Genomic DNA, 12671 nt, shown 5'->3' with positions numbered 1-12671 from the left:
TGTTCACACCAAAATTACTGTTCCTGAGTTGTAACTGCAAGTATTACCTTTTAGAGATTATTGCTCTTGTGAATTGCGGCGATCCTTAGCTTGATTACGTTTTACATCCTTTAGAGATTACTGTGGTCGGATAGAATTCTAGTTATTTGTACTTTGTAAAGTAGTTTTCTTGGAGTTCACGTTACATTTGCGCTATATCGCCGATTTGTACGGACGATTCGTTGTCAATCAAAATTTTGCTTTTGCTAGTTTAAAGTCATTTGAATTTTTGCTTTCCATTAAGGGTTGATTATGATTTACAGTATTGTTTGACATGACAAATGTTACATTTTACCTCGCCCTTTAATAAATACCGTGCCGGCCATACCCTTTTTTTGTTCTTGTGTTTATCTGATTACAGATTTTGGCAGACTGCGCCCTTTCTGAGCTCGAAAACGGCCGCGCTCGTACTCAAAGGTAATACAGGGTCCGGCAAAATGATCTCCCACATTTTGCACCGCCACTGTACCAGAATCACTGAAGAGAAGGGGAGCTTAGTGTAGTCGGTTGGTAGCTCTGGCCTTGCCATTTCAGTTGTCAGTCATGAATTCGACGGGTGAGCATCGTGCCTTTGTTATTGAAACGTTTATGAAAAGTAACGAATCTGTGATTACGACGCAAAGAACATTTCGTACTCACTTCGCGCTTGATAGACATGCTCCAGTTCCAGATCGCAAAACAATACTGTTGCGGGTTTCAAATTTTAGAGCTACAGGTTCAGCCTTAAAAAGAAAATCAACTGGTAGACCCAGAAGTGTCCGGACACCTGAAATTGTTGCAGCTGTAAGAGAAATCAGAAATCAGCTTCGAATGTGTATCGAAAAAAATGGTCGCCATTTGGACTCTGTAATTTTCAAAACTTAATAAAAACAAATGGCATAGCATACATTTTCAGTTAATAAAGACAAAAATCTATATAACATTTACAATGGCGTTTTTATTACAGATTAAAATGTGGGAGATCATTTTGCCGGACCCTGTATTTTAATTTCGTCAATACTCTGTGAACTTCATAACAGGCTTTGTGATACAGCCGAATTGTAATTAATCTCTTTGTATGTATTAAGTATAGTCGTTTATAGTTATTTACATAATAAGTCATGAAAGTGGTCGTTTACATGACGCGGGGGTTTATTGAAAAGTACGAGGAGGCGCAGCGTCCGAGTATCTCTTTAATGTCTCCAAGTCAGGTGGACTCACAAAATTTTACCCGAAACCGCAACATGTAGATAACTTTTTCAAATTATATTATTCATATGTGTGAAATTTTGATACCTAATCACGCATGCTAAAATCACTTTATTTAATTGTTTCCATAAAGATTTCAAAATATTAAAACAAGTGTCATTTTTAATGCAGTTTGTAGTTTATGCTTTGTACTTTTCAACTATAGAGTCTTTATAACTAGGTAAAAAAGCAGGTATCAGTGAAGAAGAGTACCTACGCGAGACGTTGTTATAATGTAGCCGAAGCTGCGGCCGACGTAGTGCAATATTCGCTCCCTATAAAGTCAAGAAAGAGCCAAAGAGGTACGAAAAGGCGTACAACCCTTTTAATGACTGGCGCAAAACTAAAGGAATAATTACTTCCACACATATTCCATTAATTGTTAGTAATTAAAAAACCATTATCCTTTGTGTAGGTAATTAATATTTAAAAATATCCACATAGTCTGCATTATAATTATCCAATCGTTGATTGAATAACTTATTCAATGAACGATCTAATTGTTATTTTGCATGTACTAGGATCGTAATGGGAGTCAGGCAAAAATATTACAGTACTAGGTAAAAATCAACTTTCTAATGTCAAAATAGCCCTGAAATTTAGATTTTCTTGACGGTTTCAGGTAAAATCATTTTAACTCCGTTATTCCTACGGAAGTATATTTCGATAAAAAAATTTAAATGTTGGAGTAAAGGTCGGTACACACCAACAGGTGCACTTGTCAATTCTACCTTTCGCAGGTGAGTTGGCAAGTCGACCTGGGAATATGGATGAGCAAAAACAGTCAGATTTCTTAACTACCAAGTGATCTGACGCTTGCCGTGGAAGTCGACAGGTCGCAGGTGCACCTGCCCATAGTAGCTCTAGGCACCTGCCGCACTCCACTCTTCGAGTTGTAGGTGTGTATAAATTCCTGGATATCTGTTATCCATGGTAGGTTGTTCCGTTCTCAGACATTTTTAACCAACTGAGATGAACGGTGGACCTATAACTATGGATTAAGAGGTGTTTTGACAGATGGACTTGACAGGTCATGAGGTCACCTGCGACAGGCGGACTGTCGTGTGTGTACCTACCTTAAGGTGGCGTTTACAAAAAGTGCAAAAGTTGCCTTGTGATTTCCTCAATAACTTTGTTTCGATGTAAAAAAATAAACTTCTGTTGACGACCGATGGATGCTAAGGGTTTAAGCTTGTGAATGAAGTTAAATTTGATAACAAATTATTATCAGTGTGTGATAAAAATAAAAGATATATATTTTATATGGGAGTTTTTTAACAACTTATTTCCTAGATAACGGCGAAAGTGCAGGAATTAGCTAAATAATTTTTGTTTCATGCAAATGTCGGAACATTATATGTTTGAATGAATTGTCAGATAATGCTGGCATATATGAAGGAAATGTCAAAGGTATTCAAATCTTCTATCTTTTGGTGCATTCATTCAAAACTGGAGTGGAACAGATTTGGAAGTATACCCTAAATTACGCGCGTCTGTGAAAGCTTCAGCCAAAAAAATGTTTTGCATTTACAGAATGCGACCTAAGAGGATTTTTTATTTCACCCAGATGACAGTTTCAAAAGTCATACTTGAAGTATCATTACTTAGCCACTTTAAAGCACGTGTGTTTTACTAGCTATTTATATATCAAGTACATAAACTGGGTCTTTATGGACGCGATATATACAAAGCTTTATGTGCGACTGCAACAACCCTGAAAAATGAAAATTTCATGGAATTCAATAAACGATAAAATCTATATATCATTGACAACAGATGTCAAGCATTTGTCAAGTACGTATTTCTAAGATACTTGAATTTACCTTGGATTAACACCCAAGTACGACCACAGATTTAAACCTGTGGTATGACTGTCACATTGACAGGCAGCCGTTTTACTTTATCATTATGGACTAGGCCATAATATTGCAAATTATGACCACTAATTGCGACTGTAAACACCGCATTATCAAGCAGTCGTACATAAAGGCCTTTTTTCGCACGCATTTGAGTGTGTTTAAAACGGAGATTGTGATTCAGGTATACGGTGTAATATATCTTACACCGTGTTCAGGTGTAATAAAAAATAAATTAATAGTCTTAACTGACATCGTATATCTCTTATAATAACGAAGTATATAATTAGTAGAACAAAAGCGTGAAGGAAAGTTATTACACGTCCCTTCGGTATGCGTCTAAATGCCTCTGCGTCCAAATATCGATAAGTCCAAATGTCAACCCGCGTTCAAATGTCGGCGTGCTTTTGCCACGCATCCATTCGAGAGCGTATCTTCGGGGGTTGAATAATTCCTTATCTTCACCTTTTTGTAATACTTTATTTTCACGTCAACTGTCAAGTAAGTAACTTCATGATTCACTACATGCGGTTGCCAATCCAGCTGCGTAGTTGTGAAAATGTAAAGCAGCATAGCTATCACAGATTTTCATAATTAATGATAAATAGTTATTTATGTATCAAGGGCATTAAGGCGATATTTATGCCGAGGGCGACAGAGCCCGAGGGCCTCCGGCCCGAGGGATTATAAGTCGCCCGAGGGTTAAACATCGAGTAATGCCTGAGGTGCATACAAAATTTTATTTTTCATCGTTCCAAATAATGCAATTTCCAATATACAAATGTAATGATTATTGTTTGCCAACATTAAAGTGCTTCATACAAATCAAGTAGCATCTTTTTTTATTACATAATATGACTCCGTCAATACATTTGACGGCTGCATAATGAAATGACAATCCATTATGCCCTCTCATTATGCCCTCAGGCGTCATAGACTGCTTTATATATCTCATGTGACAGATATAATTGGCATATAATAGGCAAATGAAAAATAAATAACTATTATATAAAAGTCAGGAAAATGACACATTACTAGCGAGGAAATATTGAAGTGCGAGGCCCTTTGGAGCCGAGTAGGTACTTTAATTTTCGAGTCAAGTTATGTCATTTTGTATTAAATTTTACCCGAAATCGAATTTTAATATAACATTTCAATCTCGATTTCAATTTGTATGTATATAAAACTTTTGATTAATGTCAATCTGTCAGTGATGACAGGAGTCACTATAGGCATTACAAATGTCAAAAATGCGGCCGGTAAAGTGACAGGTGCGGCCAGTAAAGTGACAAGCGATAGGACACGTAGTCTGCTCTGTCTCTGTCATGGAAACTCAAATTTCCTGACAAAAAGTAGGCATCAAAATGAGGGCTCAGGACGATTTTAGGTAAAATAATTTTAGATTAAATGCATTCTAAACGATAGGGGAAAAGAGCACATATGACTTAACTACATTTTCGAACTCTTGACAGGGAATGTTTAACGAATCTGCCATCGAGCGACCAGATATGCATATTTGAAGTTCCTGACAACAACACTCGTATGTGCAGCATGACAGGGTTGGTGCGCCTGCTGTCTTGTTCTAAGGAATTTCGGATGACCACAGCGACTTCTGGTGTATAGCTATTCGAGGCTCTAGATCCCGAAAACTATGACCATTAGTAAATTATTCTTTGAATTTAGTCACTATCTTTGTTTGGGCGGATACCGATTTTCACAGCACCTTCTAGGGTGCTGTCCCAGATTCGGCACTTCACAAAAAACTAGGGAAGCGATACCATTTGGCCCATGAAACCACGTTGCTAGGTTACCTAATAAACCCAAATTTAGCTTCCATATGAATTTTAAGCATAATTACTAAAATTCTGGGTTCCCAGTAAGTAGCTTTAGCTTCAACTCGACTTTTTTAAATCGGCCAGTATTCCATTCGTATTTTTTTAATCATCATTTGTCCGCTGAGGCGTATCCAAGGCTAGCAAACAAATAGGACAATTTTCTCCTAGGGTTTTTGTAGGCGAAAAATTTGCGTCAACGTCAACGCATATGCAAACTGTAGGTAGGTAGGTACCGTACCGAGGTAGGTACCTACAATTTCACTGTATATAGAGGTCGCCAAAATACTATAAATAACGCAGTTGGAGATGCACTAATTACTCAATGATATGTGTTAAAATTGGGACTAGTGTTTGCTGAGGTTTTTGCCTAGTTTTGGTTTTCTATGTTTGCTGGATAGACGAAACTCTCGTAGCAAATATCAGGATCTGTATCTGTACAGTAGAAAGTACTTAGTGGATTTATTATAATCTCATCCTCTTATAGCTAAATCTTACGAATGCATTCAGAATTTCTACGAAATTATAAAAAGTCGTGTTACTAATTTACATAGTTAACAGGCACACTCACGTACCATACGATTCCATTACGATAAGTACACAGATGAATGTGTCATGTTATCAAAAATAGAATCCATATCCAGCTTATTACTCGGTGATGTAGAGTGGAGAATCCAAGCATTCATACTAATCCAACGGACCAATGAAATAAATAAATAAAAACAGATTCCGGTATCATAATGTGCACATTTACATTGCAGTTATGCTATAAATAATACCAATTCCAATGAACTAGTGTAATGTGAATTAAGCTCACAGACGCCGCTCTGTAAATAATAAGTCTGCTAAATTTGGGGAGCGTCGCTCCCCTCGCCACCGACAAACAATTATTCTGGAAACAACTGCCGTGCTTCCATCAACAATAAAAATAAACTTGAAGTTGTGTGTAAGAGGTACTTGAGCACTCCTTGTTTGTTAAAACTCCACCCCGATCACAACAAAAAGGCAGATGGTGAATGAATTGACTTATTGTCGAAGTTACAACTTGCCTATTAAGAGAGACGATATGAAAACAAACGTGACCACTGTGTTAAATAACTATGCATGTAAATGAGGATGCAAAAGTTATCCTTTGAATTTTTTGCGGCGATAGAAAAAAGTAGTTATTCCATTAATGTTCCTCTTAATGAAATCCATGAAAGGAGTCTCAGGCCTTTCACAATTTTATGCATAATTAAGTAGATAGATACGAGTTATAAAAAAAAATCTCCGCTTTTGTTCTTTAAATAACCATGCGGGTTCCGAAATAGTGACGGTATCCTTTTGGGAAGAAGTAGGTATTCTTTTACATTGATTTATGCAGCTTTCAGTTCATTTGAATAGAAGTTTTTGTACCTTGACAAAAAAAGTATGCATGCAAAAATGAGGTTGAATGTTTCTTTGTCCCGGCAGATTAAATTTTAAATATCCATTTGCAATAAATTACTTACGACGTAGTCAACTCAGATATCGATAAAATCAGTTTCCCAGAATGCATAATTCTGGATCGCACCCAACATCAGCCCCCTTTCCAGATACGCTTTCTAAAAAAATTATACACAAATGTGTACAATCGCACTAAACAGGGCAATTATGACCTCATTTTTGCATTTCCCAACGCAGTGTACCTATACAGGGTGTTTCCGCATTTCGAAATTTAGGATCCAATATTGTGTGATAATAATAATAATAATAATAGCAATTAGCCTGCCATCGTAATTAAATTGGTTCGATTTTCGTAATTTGCTGAACGAATAAACCGCATCACGGAAGCCGCATTTCACTGCCAAATTGGTCTTCCGACGGATTGCGTAAATTTTGCAATCGCGTGAAATTTCCACAAAAAAACAACATTTTTCTTTGTTCGGAGACATACTCGTAGAATCTTCCTTCCGTTTTATAAGAGGGGATCGCTACTTTTAATTACTGTAAATACGGCAATCCTTCTTTAAAACTTTGTTATCAGCCCATTGCCGTTTCGTTTAGAAATGTTAAAGAATTAGGCTTGCCGTCAGAGCTGGGAAGTAATCGATTACTATTGTAATTAGTAATCGAATACAAATTTTCTGAAGTAATCAGTTATTGTAATTAAATACTTTTGTGACAAAGTAATTGTAATTTAATTTTAAGTATTTAATTACTTTTTTTGAGTAATCATCCCAGCTCTGTTTGTCGTTAAATAGTACCAAAGACACCGTTAAGGAAGCGATACCTTCATCATGCTGCAGTTGAATTAAAGACCTTATAGTTGGGCTCGAAAGTGTCTTTTTTGAAGATTGCGAATGTGATTTAAAAAATAGTGCAGATCGTTTAAAAATGGGTAGGAAAGGAAGGAGTGATCACTTAGGTAGATTACGTACGACTCTAGTACGTGATTTTCGGTGAAACAATCTTAAATTGGGGGAGATTTTTAAAGAAGGCAGAGTTTGGTTTTCGAATTTTATGTATGACATTTTATATTTTTATCGCCAACTTCAATCAAGTTGATAAGTTTTCAGGTAAAAAAAGTTCACTTTCCTGGATGGTAATTGCAATCAAGCTTAATAATCATGAGCTAGCCGTCGGTATGCTCATTGGACACCCTTTCTAACGGGTGGTCGCTTAAGCCTTTTTTAAAAAAATAATTTTTTGAATTTATATTTGTGTAAGCATAGGAAGATGCATGTATCGCTTTATACCAACAAGAAACAAAATTAGGTCTGAAAATAAAAGGCGAAAACAACGCCTGCATTTTCAATAAAAGGTGTATGGGTTTATATCTTTTAGGATAAACATTGGTTGGATTATAGCGAAGAGAAGAGTTTAGCCTTTTTGGATGTGAGAATTTTTACTACTTCGCATTATTGCCATATTTTTTCGAGTAAATGCGAGAGCGCGATTCGCACAAAAGTGTTAACGATTTTTACTCGGATTTTTATTTTGAGTGGAAAATTTCTAAGAATGTCGCTGCTATTTCTTTTTGTCAATCGCATAATTAAGAACGCGTCGTTAAGTAACTAATTGTGAATAGATTGGTTACGAAGTCAGTCAGTCATTTTACGAGTGATAAAATTTACGCGAGGGAACATTTTCGAATTGGAGACACGTGCTCTTCACGTAGAAATAGAATTAAAGGTACTAAATTAAAAAAAATCGTTTTTAACAGATTTTTTTCATTCGCGTCGATAACGGTAACCGGTAACGCCAGTGAAAAGCTGTTTTATCAAGATTGTGTAAAATATTTGTGTGGCGCTTTATGCGATAAAAAATATTCTGTACATAACGTTATTCGGGAATTAAAAACAATTAATTAGCGGATTTCCTCACACCATACAGCATAATTAATTGGGGAAAATTTTGATATCAACACAGCGGAACATTTGCATTATTCCGCAAAATTGGAGTTGGCGTGTTGAAGTTTGCAATACGTATTAACATTTTTGCTTGGCATTCAAGGGTGGTACATTGCATCGGTCTATTTCCATATTTTTTAAAGAGAGTGGCATTTTTCCGAGAATTTTTCCGGGGAGAGAGAGGATTAATAATTTTAATCTGAAAGGAATCTCATCCACATCAGTTACTGTGAGTTTTGAATTGTTTACATATTAGTGGTCGCTTATTGTTGGGAATTTGCGAGGAAATTTACATGCTGATTTTTATGAAAGTAACTTTGATATCCCTGAAGAAATCGACCATTCAGAACCATTTGTATATAGAGTCTGTATTGATTTATAAGAATCAGATCCAAACAAAGGATTTTGTTTCAGTGTCATTCCTTTCGTTGGAATAAAATTTTATTTAGCATTGAGAAGGAGTTGTATATTTCCGCAGGAGAATGTATTCAATAATTCATTATGTGGTCAAGATAAAATCTCTAGATAAGGTTGAAATATAGCAGGGATACGTGATCACGAAATAGGCATTAGATTTTTATATTTCTTTTATGAATCAAATCAATATTTTTTATTTTGTATACAGGAACGTGCAAGAAAAAACGGAAGTTCATCGCTTTTGTGTTTATTAACATATTCGGCAAGGTAAGGCTAAAGGGTATAAAACATTTTTATTACTGAGCTAGCCGTGGATAAATTAAAAATTAATTGTTATATTGGGATTTCTGCCAGTGTCGTAGAGATTCCATTTTATTTTGTGCAAGAGGGAACTTCAACCCCTGAGCCCATTACACCCTTCAACGGGTTTTTCGCCCAATCATAGACATTGTGCAGTGTGTTTTGTTAATGGATTGAGCAGAACGGCAACTACAGTTTTACAACATTATTTTTTCTTTTTGTTAGTACGATCACTAAATTTCATGGGCATACAACGAGGCATTTTGTTTTTTTACTATAAATCGATAAACGTTAATGTACATAATGAGAACCAAGACGTTAATGCAGCTCAGGATAAGAAACGTGGATTTTCATAATCAACTATTATAACCCTCAATCTAATTTTTGTGTTTTTTTTTTGCAAATATTCGAGAAGACCAGATGCATTTGACAGTAATAAACATGTGCACACACCCACATAAAATAATGATAACATGGTCTTGACCTTTTGACCCAAGGCCGTACATAATTGTGTTGTAACATGTTGAATAAAACACGTGTGCCGCACCTCACACATTAAAACCGCATGGTATTTTATGTTTTTATCGAGAGGAGAATATAGGTTAATTTTCGATGTTATCACACAATTATACGAACTTTCGAACAATCGTTATTTCCTCCATCTTACAAAAAAGGATAAATTCTTTTGCTTTTTTGGTAATAACGCGAGCATGAAACAAGATCACTCCAATTTCTTTCTACAATCACGTCAGCCAGAATTGTGCTACCTCACGCATTTTTTTAAAAAGAAAATTCGATACCTTAGATGTTTTAGTGATATTAAAAAATAAGTAGGTATATAAGCATCGGTTTTTAAAGATTGTGATTAGAAAGATTTACAAAATTAATTACACTCATATTCATGAAAGAATCATACTTCCGTTTTCCGGGAAAAATATATGAGTCTTCTAATACAAAAAAATTCAATGACGAGTGATAAATAATATTGGTACCATTATATGAAAATGAGTTGCACCTCTCTTTACAAGAACAAATATTACAAATTTAATACAAATTAAAGAAAACTTATGTTTTTGTGCAACGTTTTCTGACCCGGTCCATTGAATAAAAACCACAGGTCTGACCTGTGTCTACCTACTCAACCGTATTAACAGCACTAAACAGAAATAAAAGGGGCCAAAGGATTATCACCTGTTATATCAATACGTAATAAATAATCATAACGGAATTTGTAGTAAGAATTTAAAGCTGTGGTACTTTTATAATAGGTACATTTTCTTCACTTAAGCTTCATGAAGTAGGTAAACAAAATCTGAAATTTCAATTGAAGTCGACCAAACTCTAATTCTGACAAATTTTGGTCCCGAGCTTTAAGTGGGCGTCCTTAAATCAAAACGATTAATGTTCCAGACGCTTATTTTTGCAGTGCCAAGGCCATTTTAGTGACGAAAATTACTACTTCCTCTACCGCTCATAATAAACATAACTGATCAGCATCAACACAGCATGGGGATACGCCGACACTAGTCAATTATTCCAGTAGGTGACAAATGCAATTACCTATTCCACTCCCTTTGTCACAATTTCGAAATAACTTTCTAAGAACTAAATAGGTATAATAAAGGAAGGTACATCATTTTAAGAAGTGCAAAATCCGGTGTGAGTATATTGTTTAAACAATTTTACTAACCTTTAATTTAACGTGAATAATCCATAGTCGGAATCATAAACAAGATTACGTTGTTAACGCGAGAAGCACGTTTGCATACACACAATCCGACCAACACTTGCATTCACAACTGAAAGCAAAAGAAAGAATAACACTTGTCGCCCTAAAAATCCACTTCCAGAACTGCTCTTCGTGTTACTCCCACTACCGCTAGTTTTATTCTTTGTACTTTTAGATTATTCTTCGGGATGTCCCCAATATGCCGTGCACGCAATTACTAAGACGAGAACAATGAATCAACAATAATAAGATGATTAGGTACTTATATCAAAATGATAGTGTCCCCACAATCTACATATCATCATATAATGACTAAATGCAGCTAATCGGGGTTACAACGTAGGTAATTCTGGAAATTATGGTAACAATGGCAACTTTTTGGAAGTTGCGTCTTGTTTCTGCATATTATCCAATTCCACTCTGATCAAGAGTGCTACTGCAAAATGCGAGGCATAGAGTATGCCCACGGTATAAATAAAAGTTGTACATTTACTTTCAAAATTAACGAAATGAAACGAAACTGAAGTAGGTACCGCAATGCTCTATTTTCTTAACTCTGGCAATGATTATCATTACAATTGCGTTAGCACGAAAAACCGCTAACTGAAATGACCTCTCGGAATAAACAATTGCAACGTTAGTGCGAAAGAATTGTACCTATTAAAAACAAAAAAATGACCCTAAAGTGAGTAAATTAATAATGGTACTCATTACTGAGGTCTCTGAACTGGACATCACAATACATTACCGACACCAAAAATAGTGTGCGCCAGCCTGGGTAGATAACCGCAAAAATGAAACAAAGCATATTCATAAACTATTCAAACTTTAACACTGGAAATTTCGGCAATTTTTTTTGAGATTTAACAGAAATTTCTAATTGGTCTTCCATCCACTTCCTCGTCTCGTGTTATATTTTTTAGTAACTTTTTTTCCGTCCGACGGATTTTGTTCAAGTTTTGGATATGTATATTAGGCATACGGGCCGGATTTTTGAAAAAAAATGTTGGAGCGCCGCGACGATATCGATTTTTTTTTCATATAGCAAACCTAAAATTTATTGGAAAGGTATTCGAAATACCACATTTTTCTATGTACAGGGTGTCCTATGAAGAAAGGTTTATATTCGGATTCCCCTTACACGAGATTTAGATGTCAGTACATTCATCTTACTTTCCCAATTATTGAATTGTACTATACTATGGTATTCTGATAGGCGTCAGGCGCTGGAGTAGTCTTACTCAACCTGTATGCAGTTTTTACTCAACTTCTAAACTTAATTTCTCTTTATTTTACTTCCTGGACAATGTCGCATTTTTCGTTTAATTTCCGACCGATGACAAGTATGTTATTTTTCTTTTCCCTTTGTTCTCTAAATTTGTGAATATGCATATTTTCGCCATCTGCTGAAACAGGTATCAAAATGCGGTTTTCACTGATATTTTCATCTTATTTGCTAATATCATAAATATAAGCATCGTTTTATCTGAAATTTTCGAGAAAACTTGCAAAGAGTATGTTAATGCCAAACCACGCCCTCTACCTGTCATCACGTTTACTAAAAATAATCTATTTGTTGTATTTTAAATCTGATTACACGAAGAGAGGCCTTTTCAATAAGACCAATTATATGAAAATCGGTTAATCTAACCTCAAAATCATGCAAAATTCCTATAAGATCCATGTATTTTTATGCATATTTGTATATTGTATATTTTAGGAAAAAATCATGTGTCTACTTAACCACGAATCGTAGGCCCTCTAGCGGCAAACCTTGAAAATAATTTCCAGCTATTTCTCTTGGCCTTCTTTGACATTTCATAACAAAATCTTGATTCCCAAGCTGTGCAATTAACGGTTCCATAGATCTTGCGATCTTTATGAATAGGACACCCTGTAT

General features: G+C 35.5%; 1 protein-coding gene across 2 annotated transcripts in view; it reads right to left on the bottom strand.

Moving 5' to 3' along the window:
- The window catches only part of LOC116163113, a 74299-nt gene extending 63421 nt beyond the window's left edge, over positions 1–10878 (bottom strand). For both annotated transcript variants that reach the window (XM_031476963.1, XM_031476964.1), the window contains exon 1: positions 10733–10878. The gene's annotated coding sequence lies outside the window, so the exon portion shown is untranslated. The remainder of the gene's footprint in view (positions 1–10732) is intronic.
- Between the last annotated feature and the right edge of the window lie 1793 nt (positions 10879–12671).

Source organism: Photinus pyralis, unplaced genomic scaffold (assembly GCF_008802855.1).
Source record: "Photinus pyralis isolate 1611_PpyrPB1 unplaced genomic scaffold, Ppyr1.3 Ppyr1.4_LG2, whole genome shotgun sequence".
NCBI classification, from domain to species: Eukaryota; Metazoa; Arthropoda; class Insecta; order Coleoptera; family Lampyridae; genus Photinus; species Photinus pyralis.
The sequence above is the reverse complement of the archived record's forward strand: the minus strand, read 5'-3'. Positions and strand labels throughout refer to the sequence as shown.